We start from the raw sequence: 26,364 nt of genomic DNA, 5'->3' as shown, positions 1-26,364 counted from the left end.
TTGGACCAATTAATGGTGGAGGGAGCCGCTAAACAGCCCAGTTTGGACCAATTCATGGTGGAGGGAGCCTCTAAAAACCCCAGTTTGGACCAATTCATGGTGGAGGGAGCCTCTAAAAAACCCAGTTTGGACCAATTCATGGTGGAGGGAGCCTCTAACCAGCCCAGTTTGGACCAATTCATGGTGGAGGGAGCCTCTAAACAGCCAAGTTTGGACCAATTCATGGTGGAGGGAGCCTCTAAAAACCCCAGTTTGGACCAATTCATGGTGGAGGGAGCCTCTAACCAGCCCAGTTTGGACCAATTAATGGTGGAGGGAGCCTCTAACCAGCCCAGTTTGGACCAATTAATGGTGGAGGGAGCCTCTAACCACCCCAGTTTGGACCAATTCATGGTGGAGGGAGCCTCTAAACAGCCAAGTTTGGACCAATTCATGGTGGAGGGAGCCTCTAAAAACCCCAGTTTGGACCAATTCATGGTGGAGGGAGCCTCTAACCAGCCCAGTTTGGGCAAATTCATGGTGGAGGGAGCCTCTAAACAGCCCAGTTTGGGCAAATTCATGGTGGAGGGAGCCTCTAACCAGCCCAGTTTGGACCAATTAATGGTGGAGGGAGCCGCTAAACAGCCCAGTTTGGGCAAATTCATGGTGGAGGGAGCCTCTAAACAGCCCAGTTTGGACCAATTCATGGTGGAGGGAGCCTCTAAAAAACCCAGTTTGGACCAATTCATGGTGGAGGGAGCCTCTAAACAGCCCAGTTTGGGCAAATTCATGGTGGAGGGAGCCTCTAACCAGCCCAGTTTGGACCAATTAATGGTAGAGGGAGCCTCTAAACAGCCAAGTTTTGGGAAATTCATGGTGGAGGGAGCCTCTAACCAGCCCAGTTTGGACCAATTAATGGTGGAGGGAGCCTCTAAACAGCCCAGTTTGGACCAATTCATGGTGGAGGGAGCCTCTAAACAGCCCAGTTTGGGCAAATTCATGGTGGAGGGAGCCTCTAAAAAACCCAGTTTGGACCAATTCATGGTGGAGGGAGCCTCTAACCAGCCCAGTTTGGGCAAATTCATGGTGGAGGGAGCCTCTAAACAGCCCAGTTTGGGCAAATTCATGGTGGAGGGAGCCTCTAACCAGCCCAGTTTGGACCAATTAATGGTGGAGGGAGCCGCTAAACAGCCCAGTTTGGGCAAATTCATGGTGGAGGGAGCCTCTAAACAGCCCAGTTTGGACCAATTCATGGTGGAGGGAGCCTCTAAAAAACCCAGTTTGGACCAATTCATGGTGGAGGGAGCCTCTAAACAGCCCAGTTTGGGCAAATTCATGGTGGAGGGAGCCTCTAACCAGCAGAGTTGTGGGAAAGCAGGGTGGAGGGAGCCTCTAACCAGCAGAGTTGGTGGAAATCAGGGTGGAGGGAGCCTCTAACCAGCAGAGTTGGGGGAAATCATGTTGGAGGGAGCCTAGTATTAGCAGAATTGTGCAACGCTTATGGTGGATGAGTATGAGGATGCGGAGGAATTGGAGAGGTTGAGTACAGACATGGAGTTTCATGTTGGGGTGCTTTACACAGGTGGGCACAAAAATGAAGGCTCTATCCAGTGGTGGTTCATTTTTATCAAAGTGAGCCGGTCGGCACTCTCAGCTGACAGACGGGTGCGCTTGTCAGTGATGATGCCACCGGCTGCACTGAACACCCTCTCAGATAGGACGCTGGCGGCAGGACAGGACAGCACCTCCAAGGCATATAGGGCAAGTTCAAGCCACAGGTCCAACTTCGACACCCAATACGTGTAGGGCGCAGAGGGGTCGGAGAGGACAGGGCTGTGGTCGGAAAGGTATTCCCGCAACATGCGCCTATACTTCTCACGCCTGGTGACACTAGGACCCTCCGTGGCGGCACTTTGGCGAGGGGGTGCCATCAAGGTGTCCCAGACCTTAGACAGTGTGCCCCTCGTTTGTGTGGACCGGTGAGAACTTGGTTGCCTACTGGAGGAACTGCCCTCCCTGCCGCCAACGTCACATGCTGGAAACATCTCCATCATATTCTGCACCAATTGCCTGTGGCAAGCATTGATGCGATTGGCCCTCCCCTCTACCGGAATAAAAGACGAGATGTTGTTTTTATACCGGGGGTCAAGGATAGCAAAGATCCAGTACTGGTTGTCCTCCATGATTTTGACAATACGCTTGTCGGTTGTAAAGCACCCCAACATGAACTCAGCCATGTCTGCCACAGTGTTAGTTGGCATGACTCCTCTGGCCCCACCGGAAAGTTCAATCTCCATTTCCTCCTCATCCTCCATGTCTACCCATCCGCGCTGCAACAATGGGACGATTCGAAGTTGCCCGGAAGCCTCCTGTATCACCATCACATCATCGGACAACTCTTCTTCCTCCTCCTCCTCCTCCTCCTCCTCCATTAAACGCAGTGAAGCGGACAGATGTGTGGACCTACTCTCCAGCTGTGACGGATCGGATGCTATCCCTAACTCCTCTGTGTGATCTGAGTTATCCCTGATGTCAATCAGGGATTCTCTCAGAACACACAAGAGCGGGATTGTAAGGCTCACCATCGCATCCTCAGAGCTCACCCTCCTTGTGGACTCCTCAAAGACCCGTAGGATGTCACAAAGGTCTCTCATCCATGGCCACTCAAGGATGTGAAACTGAGGCAGCTGACTTTGTGGCACCCTAGGGTTTTGTAGCTGGTATTCCATCAAAGGTCTCTGCTGCTCAACCACTCTATTCAACATCTGAAACGTTGAGTTCCAGCGTGTGGGGACGTCGCACAAAAGCCGGTGTTGTGGCACATGCAGGCGTTGCTGGAGAGATTTTAAGCTAGCAGCGGCTACTGTCGACTTGCGAAAGTGGGCGCACATGCGCCGCACTTTCACCAGTAGCTCTGGAACATTGGGGTAGCTCTTTAGGAAACGTTGCACCACTAGGTTGAAGACGTGGGCCAGGCATGGAACATGTTGGAGTCCGGCAAGCTCCAGAGCTGCTACCAGGTTCCGGCCGTTATCACAAACGACCATGCCTGGGCCCAGGTGCAGCGGCTCAAACCATATTGCCGTCTCATCGAGGAGGGCATCCCTCACCTCGGAGGCAGTGTGCTGTCTGTCCCCCAAGCTGATCAGCTTCAGCACAGCCTGCTGACGTCTACCAACGCCAGTGCTGCAACGTTTCCAACTCGTAGCTGGGGTCAATCTAACAGCGGAGGAGGAGGCGGTGGCGGAGGAGGAGGCGGTGGCGGAGGAGGAGGCGGTAGAGGAGGAGGAGGAGGGGGGTGTTCTTCTCGTGTCCCTGCCAGGAATGTTAGGCGGGGAGACGAGGTACACCGGGCCAGTTTGGGAAGCAGTCCCAGCCTCAACTACATTCACCCAGTGTGCCGTCAGTGAAATGTAGCGTCCCTGTCCGCATGCACTTGTCCACGCGTCGGTGGTCAAGTGGACCTTTGTGCAAAGCGCGGAACTAAGGGCCCGCCTGATGTTGAGTGACACGTGCTGGTGCAAGGCGGGGACGGAACACCGGGAGAAGTAGTGACGGCTAGGGACGGCATAGCGAGGTGCCGCAGTTGCCATCAGGTCCAGGAAGGCGGGAGTTTCAACAAGCCGGAACGCCAACATCTCCTGGGCCAGCAGTTTAGCGATGTTGGCGTTCAAGGCTTGCGCGTGTGGGTGGTTAGCAGTGTATTTCTGCCGCCGCTCCAATGTCTGAGAGATGGTGGGTTGTTGTAAAGAAACGCCTGATGGTGCCTTTGATGGTGCAGGAGAAGGAGATAAGACAGGACCAGGGGAGGATGAGGTAGAAGTCAACAAAGTGGCGGAGGCAGATGAAGTGGTGTCCTGGCTCGTCCTCTGGAGTGCATCGCCAGCACAGTCAGCAGTGGCAGTGGCAGAGGCAGAGGCAGTGGCAGAGGCAGTGGCAGTGGCGTGAACGGCAGGCGGCCTTTGTCCTGCCGTTGCTGCCTGCCACTGATTCCAGTGCTTGGATTCCAAATGACGGCACATTGAAGTGGTGGACAGGTTGCTCTTCTCAGAGCCCCTAATCAATTTCGAGAGGCAAATTGTGCAGACAACACTATATCTGTCCTCGGCGCATTCCTTGAAAAAACTCCACACCTTCGAGAAACGTGCCCTCGAGGTGGGAGTTTTTCGGGGCTGGGTACGAACTGGAACATCTTGGGAGATTCCGGGTGTGGCCTGGCTTCGCCTAAGCTGCTGACCTCTGCCTCTGCCTCTAGCTACCCTTTTTGGTGCTGCACCTGCCTCAACATCCACACTACTTTCCCCGCTTGACATCCCCCCTGTCCAGGTCGGGTCAGTGTCCTCATCATCCACCACTTCCTCTTCCAACTCCTGTCTCATCTCCTCCTCCCGCACAATGCGCCGGTCAACTGGATGCCCTGACGGCAACTGCGTCACATCATCGTCGATGAGGGTGGGTTGCTGGTCATCCACCACCAAATCGAACGGAGATGGAGGAGACTCTAGTGTTTGAGCATCTGGACACAGATGCTCCTCTGTTAGGTTCGTGGAATCGTGACGTGGAGAGGCAGGTTGAGGGACAATGAAAGGAGCGGAGAACAGCTCTGGGGAGCAGGGATAGTTTGGGTTATTGTTCTGTAAAACTTCGGAATTTTGGGAGGAAGGAAGACAAGACTGTTGGGTAATAGGAGGAGAGGAGGCAGAGTCTGACTGGCTGCTGGACAATGTGCTGTAAGCGTTCTCTGACAGCCATTGCAAGACCTGTTCCTGGTTCTCGGGCCTACTAAGGTTTGTACCCTGCAGTTTAGTTAATGTGGCAAGCAACCCGGGCACTGTGGAGTGGCGCAATGCTTGCTGCCCCACAGGAGTAGGCACGGGACGCCCTGTGGCTTCACTGCTACCTTGCTCCCCAGAACCATTCCCCCGACCTCGCCCACGGCCTCGTCCACGTCCCTTTCCGGGAGCCTTGCGCATTTTGAATTCCTAGTTAGAAATTGGCACTGTATACCAGTAGTAAAAATTGTGGGTGCACGTAACCCCAATATATTCTTTGAATTCCAGTCAGACACTGGCACTATATGGCAGTAGCAAGAAATGAGGGTATTTGTATTCCCAATATATTCTTTGAATTCCCAGTCAGACAATGGCACTGTATACCAGTAGTAAAAATTGTGGGTGCACGTAACCCCAATATATTCTTTGAATTACCAGTCAGAAACTGGCACTATATGGCAGTAGCAAGAAATGAGGGTATTTATAACCCCAATATATTCTTTGAATTCCCAGTCAGACAATGGCACTGTATACCAGTAGTAAAAATTGTGGGTGCACGTAACCCCAATATATTCTTTGAATTCCCAGTCAGACACTGGCACTATATGGCAGTAGCAAGAAATGAGGGTATTTGTATTCCCAATATACTCTTTGAATTCCCAGTCAGACAATGGCACTGTATACCAGTAGTAAAAATTGTGGGTGCACGTAACCCCAATATATTCTTTGAATTACCAGTCAGAAACTGGCACTATATGGCAGTAGCAAGAAATGAGGGTATTTATAACCCCAATATATTCTTTGAATTCCCAGTCAGACAATGGCACTGTATACCAGTAGTAAAAATTGTGGGTGCACGTAACCCCAATATATTCTTTGAATTACCAGTCAGAAACTGGCACTATATGGCAGTAGCAAGAAATGAGGGTATTTGTATTCCCAATATATTCTTTGAATTCCCAGTCAGACAATGGCACTGTATACCAGTAGTAAAAATTGTGAGTGCACGTAACCCCAATATATTCTTTGAATTACCAGTCAGAAACTGGCACTATATGGCAGTAGCAAGAAATGAGGGTATTTGTATTCCCAATATATTCTTTGAATTCCCAGTCAGACAATGGCACTGTATACCAGTAGTAAAAATTGTGGGTGCACGTAACCCCAATATATTCTTTGAATTACCAGTCAGAAACTGGCACTATATGGCAGTAGCAAGAAATGAGGGTATTTATAACCCCAATATATTCTTTGAATTCCCAGTCAGACAATGGCACTGTATACCAGTAGTAAAAATTGTGGGTGCACGTAACCACAATATATTCTTTGAATTACCAGTCAGAAACTGGCACTATATGGCAGTAGCAAGAAATGAGGGTATTTATAACCCCAATATATTCTTTGAATTCCCAGTCAGACAATGGCACTGTATACCAGTAGTAAAAATTGTGGGTGCACGTAACCCCAATATATTCTTTGAATTACCAGTCAGAAACTGGCACTATATGGCAGTAGCAAGAAATGAGGGTATTTGTATTCCCAATATATTCTTTGAATTCCCAGTCAGACACTGGCACTATATGGCAGTAGCAAGAAATGAGGGTATTTGTATTCCCAATATATTCTTTGAATTCCCAGTCAGACAATGGCACTGTATACCAGTAGTAAAAATTGTGGGTGCACGTAACCCCAATATATTCTTTGAATTACCAGTCAGAAACTGGCACTATATGGCAGTAGCAAGAAATGAGGGTATTTATAACCCCAATATATTCTTTGAATTCCCAGTCAGACAATGGCACTGTATACCAGTAGTAAAAATTGTGGGTGCACGTAACCCCAATATATTCTTTGAATTCCCAGTCAGACACTGGCACTATATGGCAGTAGCAAGAAATGAGGGTATTTGTATTCCCAATATATTCTTTGAATTCCCAGTCAGACAATGGCACTGTATACCAGTAGTAAAAATTGTGGGTGCACGTAACCCCAATATATTCTTTGAATTCCCAGTCAGACACTGGCACTATATGGCAGTAGCAAGAAATGAGGGTATTTGTATTCCCAATATATTCTTTGAATTCCCAGTCAGACAATGGCACTGTATACCAGTAGTAAAAATTGTGGGTGCACGTAACCCCAATATATTCTTTGAATTCCCAGTCAGACACTGGCACTATATGGCAGTAGCAAGAAATGAGGGTATTTGTATTCCCAATATATTCTTTGAATTCCCAGTCAGACAATGGCACTGTATACCAGTAGTAAAAATTGTGGGTGCACGTAACCCCAATATATTCTTTGAATTCCCAGTCAGACACTGGCACTATATGGCAGTAGCAAGAAATGAGGGTATTTGTATTCCCAATATATTCTTTGAATTCCCAGTCAGACAATGGCACTGTATACCAGTAGTAAAAATTGTGGGTGCACGTAACCCCAATATATTCTTTGAATTACCAGTCAGAAACTGGCACTATATGGCAGTAGCAAGAAATGAGGGTATTTATAACCCCAATATATTCTTTGAATTCCCAGTCAGACAATGGCACTGTATACCAGTAGTAAAAATTGTGGGTGCACGTAACCCCAATATATTCTTTGAATTCCCAGTCAGACACTGGCACTATATGGCAGTAGCAAGAAATGAGGGTATTTGTATTCCCAATATACTCTTTGAATTCCCAGTCAGACAATGGCACTGTATACCAGTAGTAAAAATTGTGGGTGCACGTAACCCCAATATATTCTTTGAATTACCAGTCAGAAACTGGCACTATATGGCAGTAGCAAGAAATGAGGGTATTTATAACCCCAATATATTCTTTGAATTCCCAGTCAGACAATGGCACTGTATACCAGTAGTAAAAATTGTGGGTGCACGTAACCCCAATATATTCTTTGAATTACCAGTCAGAAACTGGCACTATATGGCAGTAGCAAGAAATGAGGGTATTTGTATTCCCAATATATTCTTTGAATTCCCAGTCAGACAATGGCACTGTATACCAGTAGTAAAAATTGTGAGTGCACGTAACCCCAATATATTCTTTGAATTACCAGTCAGAAACTGGCACTATATGGCAGTAGCAAGAAATGAGGGTATTTGTATTCCCAATATATTCTTTGAATTCCCAGTCAGACAATGGCACTGTATACCAGTAGTAAAAATTGTGGGTGCACGTAACCCCAATATATTCTTTGAATTACCAGTCAGAAACTGGCACTATATGGCAGTAGCAAGAAATGAGGGTATTTATAACCCCAATATATTCTTTGAATTCCCAGTCAGACAATGGCACTGTATACCAGTAGTAAAAATTGTGGGTGCACGTAACCACAATATATTCTTTGAATTACCAGTCAGAAACTGGCACTATATGGCAGTAGCAAGAAATGAGGGTATTTATAACCCCAATATATTCTTTGAATTCCCAGTCAGACAATGGCACTGTATACCAGTAGTAAAAATTGTGGGTGCACGTAACCCCAATATATTCTTTGAATTACCAGTCAGAAACTGGCACTATATGGCAGTAGCAAGAAATGAGGGTATTTGTATTCCCAATATATTCTTTGAATTCCCAGTCAGACACTGGCACTATATGGCAGTAGCAAGAAATGAGGGTATTTGTATTCCCAATATATTCTTTGAATTCCCAGTCAGACAATGGCACTGTATACCAGTAGTAAAAATTGTGGGTGCACATAACCCCAATATATTCTTTGAATTACCAGTCAGAAACTGGCACTATATGGCAGTAGCAAGAAATGAGGGTATTTATAACCCCAATATATTCTTTGAATTCCCAGTCAGACAATGGCACTGTATACCAGTAGTAAAAATTGTGGGTGCACGTAACCCCAATATATTCTTTGAATTCCCAGTCAGACACTGGCACTATATGGCAGTAGCAAGAAATGAGGGTATTTGTATTCCCAATATATTCTTTGAATTCCCAGTCAGACAATGGCACTGTATACCAGTAGTAAAAATTGTGGGTGCACGTAACCCCAATATATTCTTTGAATTCCCAGTCAGACACTGGCACTATATGGCAGTAGCAAGAAATGAGGGTATTTGTATTCCCAATATATTCTTTGAATTCCCAGTCAGACAATGGCACTGTATACCAGTAGTAAAAATTGTGGGTGCACGTAACCCCAATATATTCTTTGAATTCCCAGTCAGACACTGGCACTATATGGCAGTAGCAAGAAATGAGGGTATTTGTATTCCCAATATATTCTTTGAATTCCCAGTCAGACAATGGCACTGTATACCAGTAGTAAAAATTGTGGGTGCACGTAACCCCAATATATTCTTTGAATTACCAGTCAGAAACTGGCACTATATGGCAGTAGCAAGAAATGAGGGTATTTATAACCCCAATATATTCTTTGAATTCCCAGTCAGACAATGGCACTGTATACCAGTAGTAAAAATTGTGGGTGCACGTAACCCCAATATATTCTTTGAATTCCCAGTCAGACACTGGCACTATATGGCAGTAGCAAGAAATGAGGGTATTTGTATTCCCAATATACTCTTTGAATTCCCAGTCAGACAATGGCACTGTATACCAGTAGTAAAAATTGTGGGTGCACGTAACCACAATATATTCTTTGAATTACCAGTCAGAAACTGGCACTATATGGCAGTAGCAAGAAATGAGGGTATTTATAACCCCAATATATTCTTTGAATTCCCAGTCAGACAATGGCACTGTATACCAGTAGTAAAAATTGTGGGTGCACGTAACCCCAATATATTCTTTGAATTACCAGTCAGAAACTGGCACTATATGGCAGTAGCAAGAAATGAGGGTATTTGTATTCCCAATATATTCTTTGAATTCCCAGTCAGACACTGGCACTATATGGCAGTAGCAAGAAATGAGGGTATTTGTATTCCCAATATATTCTTTGAATTCCCAGTCAGACAATGGCACTGTATACCAGTAGTAAAAATTGTGGGTGCACGTAACCCCAATATATTCTTTGAATCACCAGTCAGAAACTGGCACTATATGGCAGTAGCAAGAAATGAGGGTATTTATAACCCCAATATATTCTTTGAATTCCCAGTCAGACAATGGCACTGTATACCAGTAGTAAAAATTGTGGGTGCACGTAACCCCAATATATTCTTTGAATTCCCAGTCAGACACTGGCACTATATGGCAGTAGCAAGAAATGAGGGTATTTGTATTCCCAATATATTCTTTGAATTCCCAGTCAGACAATGGCACTGTATACCAGTAGTAAAAATTGTGGGTGCACGTAACCCCAATATATTCTTTGAATTCCCAGTCAGACACTGGCACTATATGGCAGTAGCAAGAAATGAGGGTATTTGTATTCCCAATATATTCTTTGAATTCCCAGTCAGACAATGGCACTGTATACCAGTAGTAAAAATTGTGGGTGCACGTAACCCCAATATATTCTTTGAATTACCAGTCAGACACTGGCACTATATGGCAGTAGCAAGAAATGAGGGTATTTGTATTCCCAATATATTCTTTGAATTCCCAGTCAGACAATGGCACTGTATACCAGTAGTAAAAATTGTGGGTGCACGTAACCCCAATATATTCTTTGAATTCCCAGTCAGACACTGGCACTATATGGCAGTAGCAAGAAATGAGGGTATTTGTATTCCCAATATATTCTTTGAATTCCCAGTCAGACAATGGCACTGTATACCAGTAGTAAAAATTGTGGGTGCACGTAACCCCAATATATTCTTTGAATTACCAGTCAGAAACTGGCACTATATGGCAGTAGCAAGAAATGAGGGTATTTATAACCCCAATATATTCTTTGAATTCCCAGTCAGACAATGGCACTGTATACCAGTAGTAAAAATTGTGGGTGCACGTAACCCCAATATATTCTTTGAATTCCCAGTCAGACACTGGCACTATATGGCAGTAGCAAGAAATGAGGGTATTTGTATTCCCAATATACTCTTTGAATTCCCAGTCAGACAATGGCACTGTATACCAGTAGTTAAAATTGTGGGTGCACGTAACCCCAATATATTCTTTGAATTACCAGTCAGAAACTGGCACTATATGGCAGTAGCAAGAAATGAGGGTATTTATAACCCCAATATATTCTTTGAATTCCCAGTCAGACAATGGCACTGTATACCAGTAGTAAAAATTGTGGGTGCACGTAACCCCAATATATTCTTTGAATTACCAGTCAGAAACTGGCACTATATGGCAGTAGCAAGAAATGAGGGTATTTGTATTCCCAATATATTCTTTGAATTCCCAGTCAGACAATGGCACTGTATACCAGTAGTAAAAATTGTGGGTGCACGTAACCCCAATATATTCTTTGAATTACCAGTCAGACACTGGCACTATATGGCAGTAGCAAGAAATGAGGGTATTTGTATTCCCAATATATTCTTTGAATTCCCAGTCAGACAATGGCACTGTATACCAGTAGTAAAAATTGTGGGTGCACGTAACCCCAATATATTCTTTGAATTACCAGTCAGACACTGGCACTATATGGCAGTAGCAAGAAATGAGGGTATTTGTATTCCCAATATATTCTTTGAATTCCCAGTCAGACAATGGCACTGTATACCAGTAGTAAAAATAGTGGGTGTATATAGCCCCAATTCTATTGCTAGGGGACTTGCAGGGTATTTCTGGGGTGAAGGTGGGGGGGCACACCGTTGGAACGGGTATCGGGGTATATATCGGGTATACGGGAATACACTGACAGTGTATTCCATTCAGGATCCTGGGAAAGCTGGGTTGCGGCGATTGAGCCCGTCAGTGCCACGTTACACTGACAAGCTTCTCCCTGGAATTTAGCTCTTACAAGAGCTGTTGGTTGTCTTCTCCTTCCTATCCTAGCCTGTCCCTGCCTACCCAGAATCTAAGCCCTAGCTAGCTGGACGGAAACCTCCGTCCTCGGTGAATTGCAAGCTCAGAATGCCGCGAACCTGGGCGGCGCTGTTCTTTTAAATTAGAGGTCACATGTTTTCGGCAGCCAATGGGTTTTGCCTACTTTTCTCAACGTCACCGGTGTCGTAGTTCCTGTCCCACCTACCCTGCGCTGTTATTGGAGCAAAAAAGGCGCCAGGGAAGGTGGGAGGGGAATCGAGTAATGGCGCACTTTACCACGCGGTGTTCGATTCGATTCGAACATGCCGAACAGCCTAATATCCGATCGAACATGAGTTCGATAGAACACTGTTCGCTCATCTCTACTAATAACTAATGAGAATTATAGATCAACTGGCACAATTCTATGAGACACACAATAGTAATATAGCTTTGAAGGAACCTCAGTGGAAATTCTAAAGCAAATCCAACCTATTCTATCCTGTGTTGCTTCCTAGATGGCTTCTTGAACGATCCGTTTTCAGAGCTATTTTTTTTAAAAAAAAAACGACATTGTACATCTCAGTGTATTTCCTTGTTCCATCAGTGTGTGTTATCCATTTTTTGTTTTTGTCTCCAAAAAAATGGCTGCTTCTTTATTTTACTGTCTTCTTTATTTCTCAGCATCACTTAGCAATGAATCTGTGAATAACGGATGAAACACAGACATCACACAGATGATGTCCTTGTGCTCTCGGGTGTTTTTCATAAACCCAAAGATTTGGATAGCCGAAATTGAGAAAAGAGAATAAATAATGCATGCCATTTTTTTTCTCAGTGTCTCAGACCGTAAAAAGATAAACAGATATACTATAGGTATGGCTCCATTCACTATAATGTGTCCATGTGCTGTCTGAGTGTTGTCCAACAACACTTAGAAAAATCGTGATTGAGAAAGGGTCCATAGTGAAATCTCATTGGCGATACTGCTCCTCTCTTATTTCCCTCCTCTAGCCATGTGTGCTAGTATTGCTAGATTACATGTCTTGCTTCTTTCTCTGCCTTCTAGGGTTTAGTATACAAAAGGTAGGCATTTCCATTCCCAGACATTAACCCATATGCTTCCTCAAAGCAAGCAATGAATGCTTTATCTGGATTTTCACTCCATTACAGGGCACTGCTGTAATGCACATTTTTTAGTGCATGTTGTGAAATCTGACGTCACTCACCTATTCTGCTAAGGCCCGGTTCACATTTGTCATGGGTTTCTGTTCAAGAAGTCCACTTGGGGAAACCTAATCCGCATAAAAAAGTGGTTACCTTAGGAAACCAGCAAACTCCATAGACTATAATCAGATTCGTGTGGTTTCCGCATGAAAAATGTGGAGAGAAAAGTGCTCCTTGTAGGGCTTTTCTCTCCACATTTTTCAAGCGGAGAGGGGAATGGTATGACCTGAACGCAGATGTGAACCAAGCCTAAGTCACACACATTCCTGTAGACAAGGCTCAAACGTGTCTTAATAAATGTGGTGTAAGATATGTAGGCCAGTATTTTTGTACAAATTAGAACAGAATTCTGGTGTTTTCATTATTAAATCTGCCCCATTGTCAAAGATATTTGGTCTGCGTGAGACAAGAATGTTTCTGTCCACTGACAACAGGCAGAGACCTTGATAATAACCTTCTATATACACTTAAAGTGTATATGTCACATTACATACGTAGTTCAAGATGTTACACAGCAGGATAGAATGACCCAATTACAATATAATTTTCTTATTTTTGGCTTAGCAGTCAACCTTGCTGGCCATACTGAAAAATTTCCACTATGAGGCTGGGGCCCCACGTTGCGGAGCACAGTTTTTTTTATGCAGATTTTGTTGTGTTTTTTTGAGCCAATGCCAGGACTAGATTGAGAAGAAGTTAGAAATATAAGAGCAACAAAATCTGCAACAAAAAACCCGCATTTCTGCAACACTGAGCCCCAGCCTAAGTCTTCAGAGATAGCTGTCAATCACTAAGTAGGACCACCCACTCCTCAACTTGGCTCCTAAGTCAAAATTAAGTAGACAAGTAAATGAATCTTTTTCCACAAAATATAATATATTACTCTTCTCACTGCACAAGATTTGTGAGGACTAATGTATAATGTATAACAACTAGATAACCAAAGGTTTACTACTAGAGATGAGCGAACACTAAAATGTCCGAGGTTCGAAATCCGATTCAAACAGTCGCACACTGTTCGACTGTTCGAAAGGATTTCGAACCCCATTATAGTCTATGGGGGGAAATGCTCGTTTCAGGGGTACGCAAAATTCGTTAAAATTATACTTACCAAGTCCACGAGTGACGGTTGGGCTGGATTTTCCTTGAAGTCTTCTCCTGGCACAGTGTCCCTGCGTCTTCTTCCGGCTGGAATTCACTCTGCCTAGGCATCCGGCCTAGGCAGAGCCGACTGCGCATGCACGGTCATGCGCAGTCATGCGCAGTCGGCTCTGCCCGGCCCGACGCCTGAGCAGAGCCGACTGTGCATGCGAGGGCATGCCCGCGCATGCGCAGTCGGCTCTGCCTAGGCCGGATGCCTAGGCAGAGTGAATTCCAGCCGGAAGACGCCGAGGGGACGCTGCACGGAGAAGACTTCTAAAGGTAAGAGAAGAACCAGCGTTGATTGGCAGAATGTATAGCATTCTGTCAATCAACGCTGGTTCTGCATCGAACCGTAAACTTTGAACAGCTAGTAGTGTTCGATCGAGTACGAGTATTTCGAATACCGTAGTATTCGATCGAACACCTACTCGATCGAACACTACTCGCTCATCTCTATTTACTACCATTAGCAGACCTAATAACAAGGACAAAAAAGACAGGATCCTCTCTGACCGAGCTTACAATACACAGGATTATACCATGATATTGAAACATTTAGACCCCTGCCACCACAAAATAACATTAAAATAGCTTCCAAATGCATACTGTGTGTACAGTTCTTTCTAAACCCCTAAGACCAGGCATGGATCTTTAAGGATCTGAATGATTTTCTAATGGCACATCACATGGGTTGTTTACACTCATGAGTAATGCACAGTTCATTCAGTCCAAATTACTTTTCTATAAATGGAATGTGGGAGAATTTTACTACATTCAAACACAGCTGAAATTATTTGCATTCCCCTTCATTTTCTTTAAGTAACCTTAGAAAAATGTCATCCAGCTAAGTAATGTGATTGAGATAGTATGCCAATACTAAAGATGGATCCGACGAGTTACATTCAAAAGATTACTGAGAAACAAAACGTCATTTCAGCCTGGGGAGAAAATGACTGTAGTTTTATCAATGCTAATAATGACGGAAAGTCCAGACTTATGTTTGCCCAATGATCTTTCCTTTACTGTACGTATTTCCAATTCTGAGAACTTCCAGACGTTGTGTCTGAATGGCGGAAAGCTGCATATCTTTACCTTATTGCTCTATGATTCTAACACAATTCTTATGTCAGGATTTTGTGTGATTTTTGCTTCTACCAATATCACGTGAAGTTCTCCACAGTTCAAGTTTCCTTGGCAGATTGTTCTTTGCACATAGTACTCTTTAGGGTTTTTATCACAGTAACATACAGATTTTGTAGGGTATGTTCCACATATAGACTGCAGCAAATACCACCAAAAGACTGTCTCTTACAGGTGACAGTATCAATCTCATCTATTGTATCCGGTCTACTTGTATTCCTTTGTATGGACCTCAGAAGGCTGTCACATCTGTCAGATTGGAAAAGCAGCTTCCTATGTACATCTTCAATCCAATATTATAAAACTATCTCCAAATACATTCTCTTTTATCACTTACTTATATCTGGCTTTTGGTTTTCTTGTGTCTGCCATATAAATATACAGATTATGATTTTACAGTTTCATATTTTCATAAAGGGAGATTTAGCCATGTTTAATTCGCTTTGACACACAGCAATATATTCTGAGTTACATCTATCATCTATATTAGGTATTAACTTCAATTCTTTGCTGAGAAATCCTCAAACATATTTGATGCCATTGACTTTAGTCTCATCCCACTATACTTCTTCTCTCTAAACTGAAAAAATAAAAGAACTACACTGTATGGTAAAAATTCAGAGAAGAAGCAGTTGAAAAGGCAAAATACAATAAGCAGCGAGAACTGTCCAGACTGAAAACACTTTCAAAATGACCTTCAAATGTCATCCTTTAGGAAGAACAAAAATACAAAGGCGTCAAAACAAACTAGTGCGAGTGATCTTAACCTGAGATCAAAGCACAAACAACTAAAGAAGAATATTTCGAATTTTATTATGAAGATATCAGGTGTCCACAGAAGAATATTTGCAGCCTGGATCTTGGAGATGGGTTGAATACATGTTGAATACATACAGTTTGAATACATAATATGTATTACTTTTGCATTATTTTTTATATTTTAGTAAGCAAATATATATTCAGGCAGAAATGGAAATATATATATATATATATATATATATATATATATATATATATATATATATATGAAAGGCTTCTATCACCTATAGAAAGCCACATGACTCATCTAGATCTTTGTACAAATTACTTCATATACTTTCATACATATTTATAGGAAAAATGTCACTCACAGAATGAATTATAGCTTCCAACCTGAAGGGTGAACACATAGCATCACTGGATTGAAACATCACAATACACTAATAAAATCCCTTGTTTCCATCCTCCGCTGCACATAGTAAATCATTTCATAAATGTACACATGCGAAATGTATTCTCAACAAGTAATGAATTTGGCTTTCCATCAGCGCTTTCAATGATATAATTTTCTAATATTATTATCAATGTGTGCCTTCTTTCATTACATTTACAAAATATTCACAAAAATCACATGATGTCTAGCTTAAAAAAAACTAGAAATGATTTTCTAATGGGCGGTCTGTTTAGGCTAGGGGTGATTGATGAAGTGGGATACTGCCAACATGTGTGCACAGTATAGTCCTATATGGTCATTACAAGAACACACACTGGTTAATTTCTTAGCTCTATGTATAGCTTTATTTTTTTTAGGAACTTCAAAGTGCCTTCACTGAGAAGCTCACAAGGCTCAGTTTTTGTCTCTTTTTAGCGTGTAAAAACTAACTTGAGAGATGATTAATATTAGTGTTCCCAGAAAACATAGACAGTATATTTTATTCACATTACATTTCATAGTATCCAAATAATCTTATAGTATGCCATGTTATCTAGGAATCAACTATGGATGATTTTTGGGTATGTCCAGGGTCTTCTGTAGTTCAGAGAACAAAATAAAAAATCAGTGTTTCCCTATTCTTTAACATTAAGAAAGCAGTCAATGTGACAGTCCTTAGTAACTTGCTAACATGAATGCATTATGTCTCTGGGACTCCTCTCCTATTACAAGAAATGTAATGGAGCGTATATGGCCATAACTATGCACATACAAAGCGTAGGCTAGATTAAATGGGCATCACGCCTTATTATAACTAGTGCTTGGCATCTAAGTCGCAGTATCTTTTACTAAATTAAGAAATGATACATGTATATGGAACCTGGCTTTTCTGAGGGTTCAAGGACTCTTCCTCTTAGTCTTCCTCTACCTCACTAAGGAACCTGTGCTTAATCTTGAAGAGATACATTACTGCTCAGTGATCAAAGTTTCATCATGATAAAGCTGCATCTTAATCAGTATGCCACTGTGCCCAAATGTTATGACTCATCCTTGGCTCATAGCAGAAGCAACACAGAGCATGAGTAACAGCGCTGATGCCTCAATAGATTGGCACTGAGATGTGTAGTTTTTATACCTACAGGAAGCAAGTTGGAACTTGGCCTGGGTCAGCAGCTACTGGAAGTCATTATCATCTGCGAACAGTTCTTGCTTAGATGCATGCTGCAACATTCCTGCTAGGCTTTCTCAGACCCCTTACAATGAAAATTGAGGAAGACATCGGGGGACAGTGTTTGTGCTGTAAAAATATTGACTATATCTGAACCCAACTCATTCTTCCACCTCACTAAAAAATCCAAACACGTCTGCTAAGAGTCAAGCAATTTCCAGAGCTACACACCACAAGCAGAGAGGGAATCGTAACTTATTCATGCAACGAGTACCTAGAGATACTAACAAAATTGGGTCTTTATAGTCACATTCTCAAATCACGTAGTATTTCAGCAAAATAGATTCTTCATTGTCATTGGAAGTTGTGACATAATGACATATGTGACACAGATGTATTTTCCTCTGTCATTCGCCTTTATTTGGGATTGCTATGGCATTTCTACTACTTACTATAGAGACAGTATTACTCAATATATCATGAAGAGTGTTTACTATTTTAGGTGTATTTAATGACTAGAGACAAAGATGGTTGCTGCATCGCCAATGTTTGGGTTTGTACCATTGAGCCCTCCACCCCTGAATAACACTAGGATGTATAGTATATTATATATTGCAGTTAGCTGGTGTGGTCTGACCTATGTTCGTGCTTGAAGTGATTGATCTGAATTACTGTACAGCTGTACAACTTAGTTCTTATGTGCTAATGATTTTCTTTCAGTCCAGATAATCCAGACTATCCCACAGTTGCAGGCAAAAATGATTATCCAAGCAGTCACTGTGGTCAACACTGAGATTAGAGGACTAGGAATTGCATTTAGGGTGTGTACTTGTAAAATGTCCTATTATAACCCAGATATGTTGATTGTTAACCACAGACACAGTCAGCTTTTATACATGCAGGTATTGATCCATGCATTTTCCTGCAACGCATTTAGCTATGGGACACTGAGGTATAGCAATGCACAGACTACCCAACAAGTATGCCATCCATCATTCATTGCCCCCTTATTGCCAAGGTGAGGGAGCCCTCATAATCTGACAACTTCTAATAGCCAAGCACAATAAAACCGGTTTCTCGTAGACAGAATATTGACCTCAGCTTCTGTATGCTTCATCACTGGACTCATAGCTGTTAATTGCTGAATGGATATCAGATTGTCCATATAGGATTTGGAGCATAGACATGAGCAAGTAAAGGTAAAATGCTTACAGTTTGTCCAGTCCATGTTGAGAGGCTGCTGCTTGTGCCACAGAATCTGAAGCCTGCTCCATTACCAGAGTGATGAACAGCTCCATACTTCAATTCACCGCAGCCAGTGAAGAGGTAAATTATCAAATCTGAATTACTGGACACTTGTAAGGACCTAGTTAGTGCAAGCCAAAAAATACATCTCCTAATTAAAAAATGCAAGGAACTGCACATAGACCACAATGCAGAGTGGAACCGTATGCCTAGCACTATGACAACAGGTTTCAGGGAACCAGGGTGCTATTTCCCAAACTACAGTATAGAATAGCACTGCTTCACAATGACCAGTGCATTAACCTCTTCCCTGCTGGAACCTAATACAGATGCATTCACAACAGAAAGAATGAAGGAGGAGTCCTTCCTTACCTGTCTGTGTTCTACTACTTGAGTGATCCTACGGGTGTTTTCTTTGGATCCTGTATGTTGGACTGGTGATCCAGGTCAGTGTCCTTTGCCCTTGGCAGTATGGAAGCTGAGACCAGTATGGAGGTACATTCAGTTCAGACAAGGCACCTTTCCCAGGAACCCTTCCTGCCCATAACCTTGATTTGTAAGACGTGTATCAAACAAGTGTTCTGGTCAGTCATGAGCTGTGTACCAGGGAACATCAATACTCCATATATCCAGCAGCTGTGATGGGGAACTTGCTATAAACTCCATTCCACAATGGCATGCCCCTCTTGATAATCCTGAGACGGTTCCTCAATGAAATAAGCTATTGTCTTGGGTGGCATAGACTGGCAGCGGGCAATTCAAAGAGCTGTATGCTGATCAGAGCATTGGATTGTAGAGGCTGTATAGGGAGCAGCAGGGGATGGGGATGTCACAAGTCAGTGATGCACAGCAGATCCTACAGCTGTCAATACACTGGAAACAATAGTCACTGACTATACTATGTACTATGTACGTATGTGTGTCTCACATAGCTGCCTGCACTGTGCCTGCCTCACTGCCTGCTGGAACTGGAGGAGGAGCAGGAGCTGAGCTTCACATGGATTTGTAGGGAAAAGCTTCATCTGCTATGGAAATGTGTACAAGTGTCTGCAGCCCCCTACTTCTGCCTCCAGGATAGCTCATGTGCAGGTGAAAGATGGCTGTTTGTGCCTTCTAACCTCTTACCTATCTGTCTGTTTGCAGTGATGGTTTGTGTTTGTTACAGTGTATCATATATATTCTCTGTATATTCTGTTCTGAAAACACATCAATACAAAATAAACATGGCTAGTCTTCCTTTTCTGATTGTACTTTGCCAAGTCATGGTCTTATTGTCATAGGCATCCATGTAAATCTGGGTTTCTACCTGTGTTGTCAGGTAATAGTAGTATTTTATTATGTCTGTTATAAGGGAACTGTATTATGAATATGTCTGTAATATATTGTTATAAGGTTTTAGTTATACTGATCCTATAGGTCACTTTTTTTACAGGATGCATGACAGACATGACAATATGTTTTTTGGGGGTTTATTTGGTTTTGTTTTTGCCAGTGTACCTGAAATGTAAGTCTCAAAGATGGGGGTGTAAAGGGATTCTACCACTAAGACGCTGTTTTGTGTGCTTTAGACGTCAGAATAGCCTTTAGAAAGGCTATTCGTCTCTTACCTTTAGACGTGGTCTCCGCCGCACTGTTCCTTAGAAATACTGTTTTTTACCGGTATGCTAATGAGTTCTCCGCAGCAATGAGGGCGGGCCTCTTGCGCTCAATCGGCAATGGGGGCGTCCCCACTGCTGCCCCAGAACAGGCTCCAGCGACGCCTTCTTCTTCAGCTGCATCCTCCCCTTCTCTGTCGTCTTCCATCTTCGTCAGCTCTGACGCCTGCGCAGTCAGCTCTGCCAGAGAGACACTGGTAGAGCTGACTGTGCATGCCGGCCGGCGGCCATATTTTCGAGGTCGCAAGGCAAGACTGCGCAGGTGTCAGAGCTGACGAAGAAGGAAGACGACAGAGAAGGAGAGGATGCAGCTGAAGAAGAAGGCGTCGCTGGAGCCTGTTCTCGGGCAGCAGTGGGGAAGCCCCTATCGCTATTTGAGCGCTGGGGCCCGCCCTCATTGCTGCGGAGAACTGATTAGCATACCAATAAAAACCGGTATTTCTAAGGAATGGCGCAGCGGAGACCACGTCTAAAGGTAAGAGACGAATAGCCTTTCTAAAGGCTATTCCGACGTCTTATCCACAAAAAAAAAAGGTTTTAATGGTAGAATCCCTTTAAACATGAAAGAAATTGCTGTAGATATATATATATATCAGCAATAACTGAATCAAACATGGAAAAAAAATTTACTTGTATGACTTGAACAGTGCATGACATTTTATACCAGTTTTCTCCTGTACAGATATTATCTCTAATTGTCACTGAGTTGGTGGGGGAAAATTATCTTCTATGATGTCTCCCATACTGATGCTGACCCTCATAGGCAGTAACAGAATAGAGGGCAGCAGGACATCAGCAGGGTGTCTTCATCATTGTGGTGAATCACAGCACTCACTAATGCTAGGTTCACACTAGTATTCGGATTCCCATCCTGCCAGTCTGCATGGGAACCCAAAAGCTGGAGACCCTGTTTGCTTAAAAAGTGGTTACACCACGAACGCCATAGACTATAACTCCACTGAAACCCGTGGACCTCCTTACAGCAACTTTCTCTCCAACAATTTTAAACGGAAAATAGACCAAATCTCCAACGGAGACTCAAACGATAGTGTGAACTTAGCATAAAATAATGAGTGCAGCATAAACATGAGTAGCACAATTATCACTGTGGTTAATTGGAAGCTTCCTGATCATCCTAGACATCTCATCTAACAGGGGCTCTACTCCTTATCTCAACAACTCCAAACATAAAGGTGCTTTTCATCACATACAGCTGGTCGATGTCTGGAGAGTTCTACAGCCCCAATAAAAGTACTTCACATACAGTATCTTTCCCTGTCTCATCAATCCCATAGCAGGATAGACTTCATCCTGATTAGACATCATGCTCTATTATGGCTATATAGTATCACCCTCTAAAGGGTCTATCCTTTGGTATAACCATGCCCCTATGTTGGTTTCCCAAGATATTGCCTGATTTCATGCCTACCCTTGGACTTGATGCTTAAAGAGAACCTTTCATGTCTTATCACATTACCATTATTATATAATGCTGAATTTAGTGCACTGTCACCTTTTCCGATATGTGCCAAGGTTGCAGAGATATCTGCGATATTAGTTTCGGCACCAATATCTCTCACCAGCATGCACGCACTTCATCTTCCATTAGAAAACTAAACAAACATAATGAAAGATGGCTTCTGTTATGTTGTTTACATTATTGTCAATGGGAACAAACACAGAATTAGCTGTGTCCATTCTCTGCAACAGCTAACGTCCGTTTCTGTCATCCTACGTTGGAATACAGCAACGGACATTAGTAGTGGTAGTATGAACTCCCCCCTAAATGATTTTGGCGACTGTTTACAGCAGTGCTTCAGAAATGTGAAGCACTACAGTAGGAGTACACTGCTTCATATATGCTTAAAGTTTCAATGTCATTTTTTTCTAACTGTTTTGGGGATTAAATAATTATTGGTCATCACTCATTTAACCCCTTAGATTCAAAAGCATCTAATGTGTTAGATAGATGGATGGGTGTAACTTACAGTATGTTTTAACAAGGCTGAAATAAACAAATTGCAGAAAACATGGCACAGTCCTAGATTTGACACGATGGCGTGCTCCCAGAACAGGAGAGGAACCCATGAGAGGTAAAGAAAGAGTAAGTTTTGGAGTCTCAAAACTTTTTGTTTATCTGATCAAGAGTTTGTATTTAAGGATTTGTTTAGTGTGTGAATTTCGGGGCCTAGACTGGATCAGACTTTATACATGGAACTTTTCAGAGATAATATTAAGGTCTAGACTGGATTAAATGGGTTATCCACCTTTCTAATATTAATGGCATATCTTCAGCCAGGACCCCGCAGATCAACTATTGCTGGACAATGTGGTTGTCAGGGCTCTTTACACGCCAGATGCTGCACTTCTGAATTATCATATGATGTGTAGCAGTGGATTTAGGTGTTGCAGCGGTGTCCCATTGAAGTTTGCGAGACAGCTCTACACTAGCTATACTCAATGCTACACATGGGGTGGAGAGTCATCAGTACAGCTCCTGGAGTAAAGCTGATATGTGGGAGTTCTAGATCCTGGACCTCGCTGATATAATATTGATATCTTTTTAATTTTGGTCTATTCAGAAAACTAATCACAGAAGGCAACTAGACCAATACTAATTAAACAAATTTCACAGTAAATCTCGGTCACCTTACAAAAAGTGTTGAAACTTGCTAAATTAAAAATATACTCAAGACGTCCAGGGGTAAATATATATCTAGACAGCACTATTTAGACTCAAAGTAGGTCATAGGAGACCTATAATGCCCCCTAATTTATCCCTTTCTGGTTCATAGAGTGAATGAGAACCACTTACAGTATATCAGGGTAATCAGAGGTATATCCTATCTCGTTTTCCATGACCTAATGTAAACTCTGGTCACTCACATATGGAATATCAGTACAATCCCAAATCTATCCACTCAGTTGCCCAAACGCTGCACCCCTCCTAAACACCCTCTGCTTCAATGATACAATCAGTGCCGCTGGCGGTGCTAATATTTCAGCAAAATAAACCCTCTAGTGTCCCATATATAGATCTATACTGTACAATAGGACCTTTCAGGGATATATATAAATCTAGCAAAATGTCAGTGCAGTCCCAAATATAGCCGCTCAGTGGCCCAAACCCTGCACCGCACCTATCAGGCAGACTCCTCATCAGCCATATCATAAGTATACAGTATATTAGCTGTCTACCCCTTGACAAAAGAAACGCATCTCTCTGCAATAAGAAGGCTCTATCCGGTAAAGCATATTCGCCTTAAACAGCTAGTTATTGCTCAATGAGTTTCCCCTGCACTATGTTTTAAGCAGAGTTCATCAGGAACACATGAATCCGATGCCATTAGCCTCAATAAAATAAAAAAGATTGCAGTAACAACTGCATTTCCTTGAGCTCTGATGGTAAGCTCCAGTACTTAGAGTAGCCATTGGCTCAACTGGCAGAGTCCAGCCTTATATAGCTGTATCCTTACATGTAGCTCTGCCCCCCCCCCCCCAGTCAGGTGGCTCATTCTGTGAGCCAATCAGAGATCATATGGCTCAACCAACTTCTGTTACACTCACAGAAGGGAACGGGCACTATCTCCTTTTCAACATCTTAGATGAAGCAAGACAGGCAGGCATGATTAACAAGCAAGAGTGGGAGTTCATGTATCCCACACATCCACAAATTGACACCTTAAACTGTCCTTCCAAGGTGCACAAGGGGTATCCTCCCCTTAAGGGACGTCCAATAGCCTTGGGCATCAACGCCATCACATAGGGGGTTAGTAAATATGTAGACCAAATTCTACACCCCCTTTGTGTTAGCTCTGCCATTGCATGTTTTCAGGGGATAGAACTGTTTCGTAATTTCCCCTTGGTAGGAGACTGGTATCAGTTGATCCTTCAAAAGGAGGCACGTTGGATATTCTGCTTTAGATGTATTAAACCACTGGGTCTGGATGATGGTATTTCATTCGCCTCTTTTATCTCATTTGGTAGGGGTTATTTTGGATCTATACTAATGATAAATAATACTTTCAGGGAATTTTTGGATCTAGAGGATGTTGATGGGTCGTGTTTTTCATTTTCATCTTTCACCACCTGCTCCCTTCTTTCCCTACTTTTAATCCCCCCCCCCTTTATTTTGTCCTCTTTCCTCCTCTTCCTTATCAATTACAATGTATTTCCTCTTGCTAGAGTATACCTCAGTGTTTATACTAAGGTTCAGTCTAGCTATAGCCTCCACTAAAACAATAGAATCTGTATTAGTGTTGAGTATTAATGGTGATTTTGTATAACTCACTAGGTACGATTATCCCCTGACTCTGGTCTATAGTCTCTCACTCTGCCAAATCAGTATCCCTGCGCTATGCTGAGGAGGTCCAAAAGACCAAAACAGTGCTGTCCATAGCTGGGAATCTGTTCCTTTTGGAATAGAAATACTAATTTGGCAATTAAATCTGCATCATGATAGTAGGCTTATTAACTGAGTCATGCATGATGTTAAGGAGGCTACCCTCTAGAGGACGGCATACAGAGGCACTGTTCTCCTAATTACATCCTGGAGAATAGATTTGCATATTTTTTACTTAGGTGGGAGTAATCATTGAGATTGTGAATTACAGCTCCTTTATATGTACCCTGGGGCTGGGAATAACATGATTCTACTAAATGGATTAAGTGGTCCTAACTTTTAAGGAAGGCTTATCCTATGTTTGATCATTCATCTAGCCACATGGCTATGTTGACAAGGAGATTAAGACCACTCCTTTTTGTAGGTGGAACAGAGGCTGGGAGCTCTGGCTGAAGTTACAGCTGACTTCCTGTTTCAGCAGCTGCATGATTTTGTGCAGCTGCTAAAAACTGCAAGGACGTACTAGTACATCCTTACAGAACTAGACAACCACCTTCCAGACGTATAAACTCTATGGGTGGTCCGGAAGTGGTTAATCACAGAGGAGTAAATTTATTAAGACTGGCCTCTGTGTTCAGCAAGAGTAACTATTCTTAATAAATGGCCCAAGTGGTTGAGGGACTTAGAGACTTGTGAAAAGGCTCCAGCATCTTCATCAATCTGTCAGAGGTCCCAGCTTAAAAATAGAAATCTACACCAGGTAGAAACTGGCATATATTTCCATTCTAACTTACGCCGATTTAATACATCAGATTTGCCCTACTATAGCCACATTCTTAGAAAGGGGCAAGTGAGGTGTGGATCGATGCCTTGCACCAAAGTGCACCTCAATATCATCCCTCTATCATCCCAGAGTTTTCTATGATGCATTTTCACAGGAGTCAAAAACATTGTGTTTCCACAACAAGAGGTCTTAACCTTAATCTAGAAAATGGACCAGAATATAACTCAGCAGGTTGCCCATTAAGTGTTAGTTTGCCATAGCCCAAAAATTTCCTTTTACTTACTATTCTGATTTCTTGTCACCCTTGCTCATCCCAAGTACTAATAATGAACATTGTCGGTAAATGTTCAATGATATTACCCTGGATGATCTGGACGGCAACAACTGTGTGGCCAAATGCAGAGTTACACTCTAGAGTCAGTATACTTTGAATTTATCTTATCTACCTTTACTGGCTTATGTGTTATTGATCAGTCATAAATCTGAGAACAACACGCACCCAATCCTGTATAGACTACACATAGTATCTTAACATTGTTCGGAAAAAAGAGGTCATAGGGAGCTCTACTGGCAAGAAATCTTGAATAATGTTTCAATAAAACATCTTAAGAATGAGAATAGGGAACAGCTACAAAATAATTCTTTTATATCCTTCCTGTAAACAATTGAAGAGTCGCTTCTTCTAACAGGCAGTAAAAACAATATAACAAAAGAAAAAAGTCAAAAGTAGTAAGCAATAGAAATTTTATTACATATGCCCACATATAAATAAAGTAAGTGGCATTTTTATTCCATAACCTAAGGGACTGCATTGGATTAATTTTCAGATTTTATTGTTAACTTCATTGGAATATTCATGTTTT

The 26,364-nt window shown here is 42.6% G+C and overlaps 1 protein-coding gene across 2 annotated transcripts in view; it reads right to left on the bottom strand.

Annotated features, from left to right (window-relative positions):
• CALN1 (calneuron 1) overlaps positions 1 to 19,670 on the bottom strand; it is a 262,637-nt gene extending 242,967 nt beyond the window's left edge. Inside the window, exon 1 of one of the 2 annotated variants that reach the window (XM_075264939.1) lies at positions 19,093 to 19,670. The gene's annotated coding sequence lies outside the window, so the exon portion shown is untranslated. Of the gene's footprint in view, positions 1 to 17,446; positions 17,731 to 19,092 lie in introns of those variants that run through there. The other variant, XM_075264940.1, reaches the window with a different exon arrangement.
• Between the last annotated feature and the right edge of the window lie 6,694 nt (positions 19,671 to 26,364).

This window comes from Leptodactylus fuscus, chromosome 2 (assembly GCF_031893055.1).
Source record: "Leptodactylus fuscus isolate aLepFus1 chromosome 2, aLepFus1.hap2, whole genome shotgun sequence".
Lineage (NCBI taxonomy): Eukaryota > Metazoa > Chordata > Amphibia > Anura > Leptodactylidae > Leptodactylus > Leptodactylus fuscus.
This window is presented reverse-complemented; position numbering and strand designations above follow the sequence as displayed.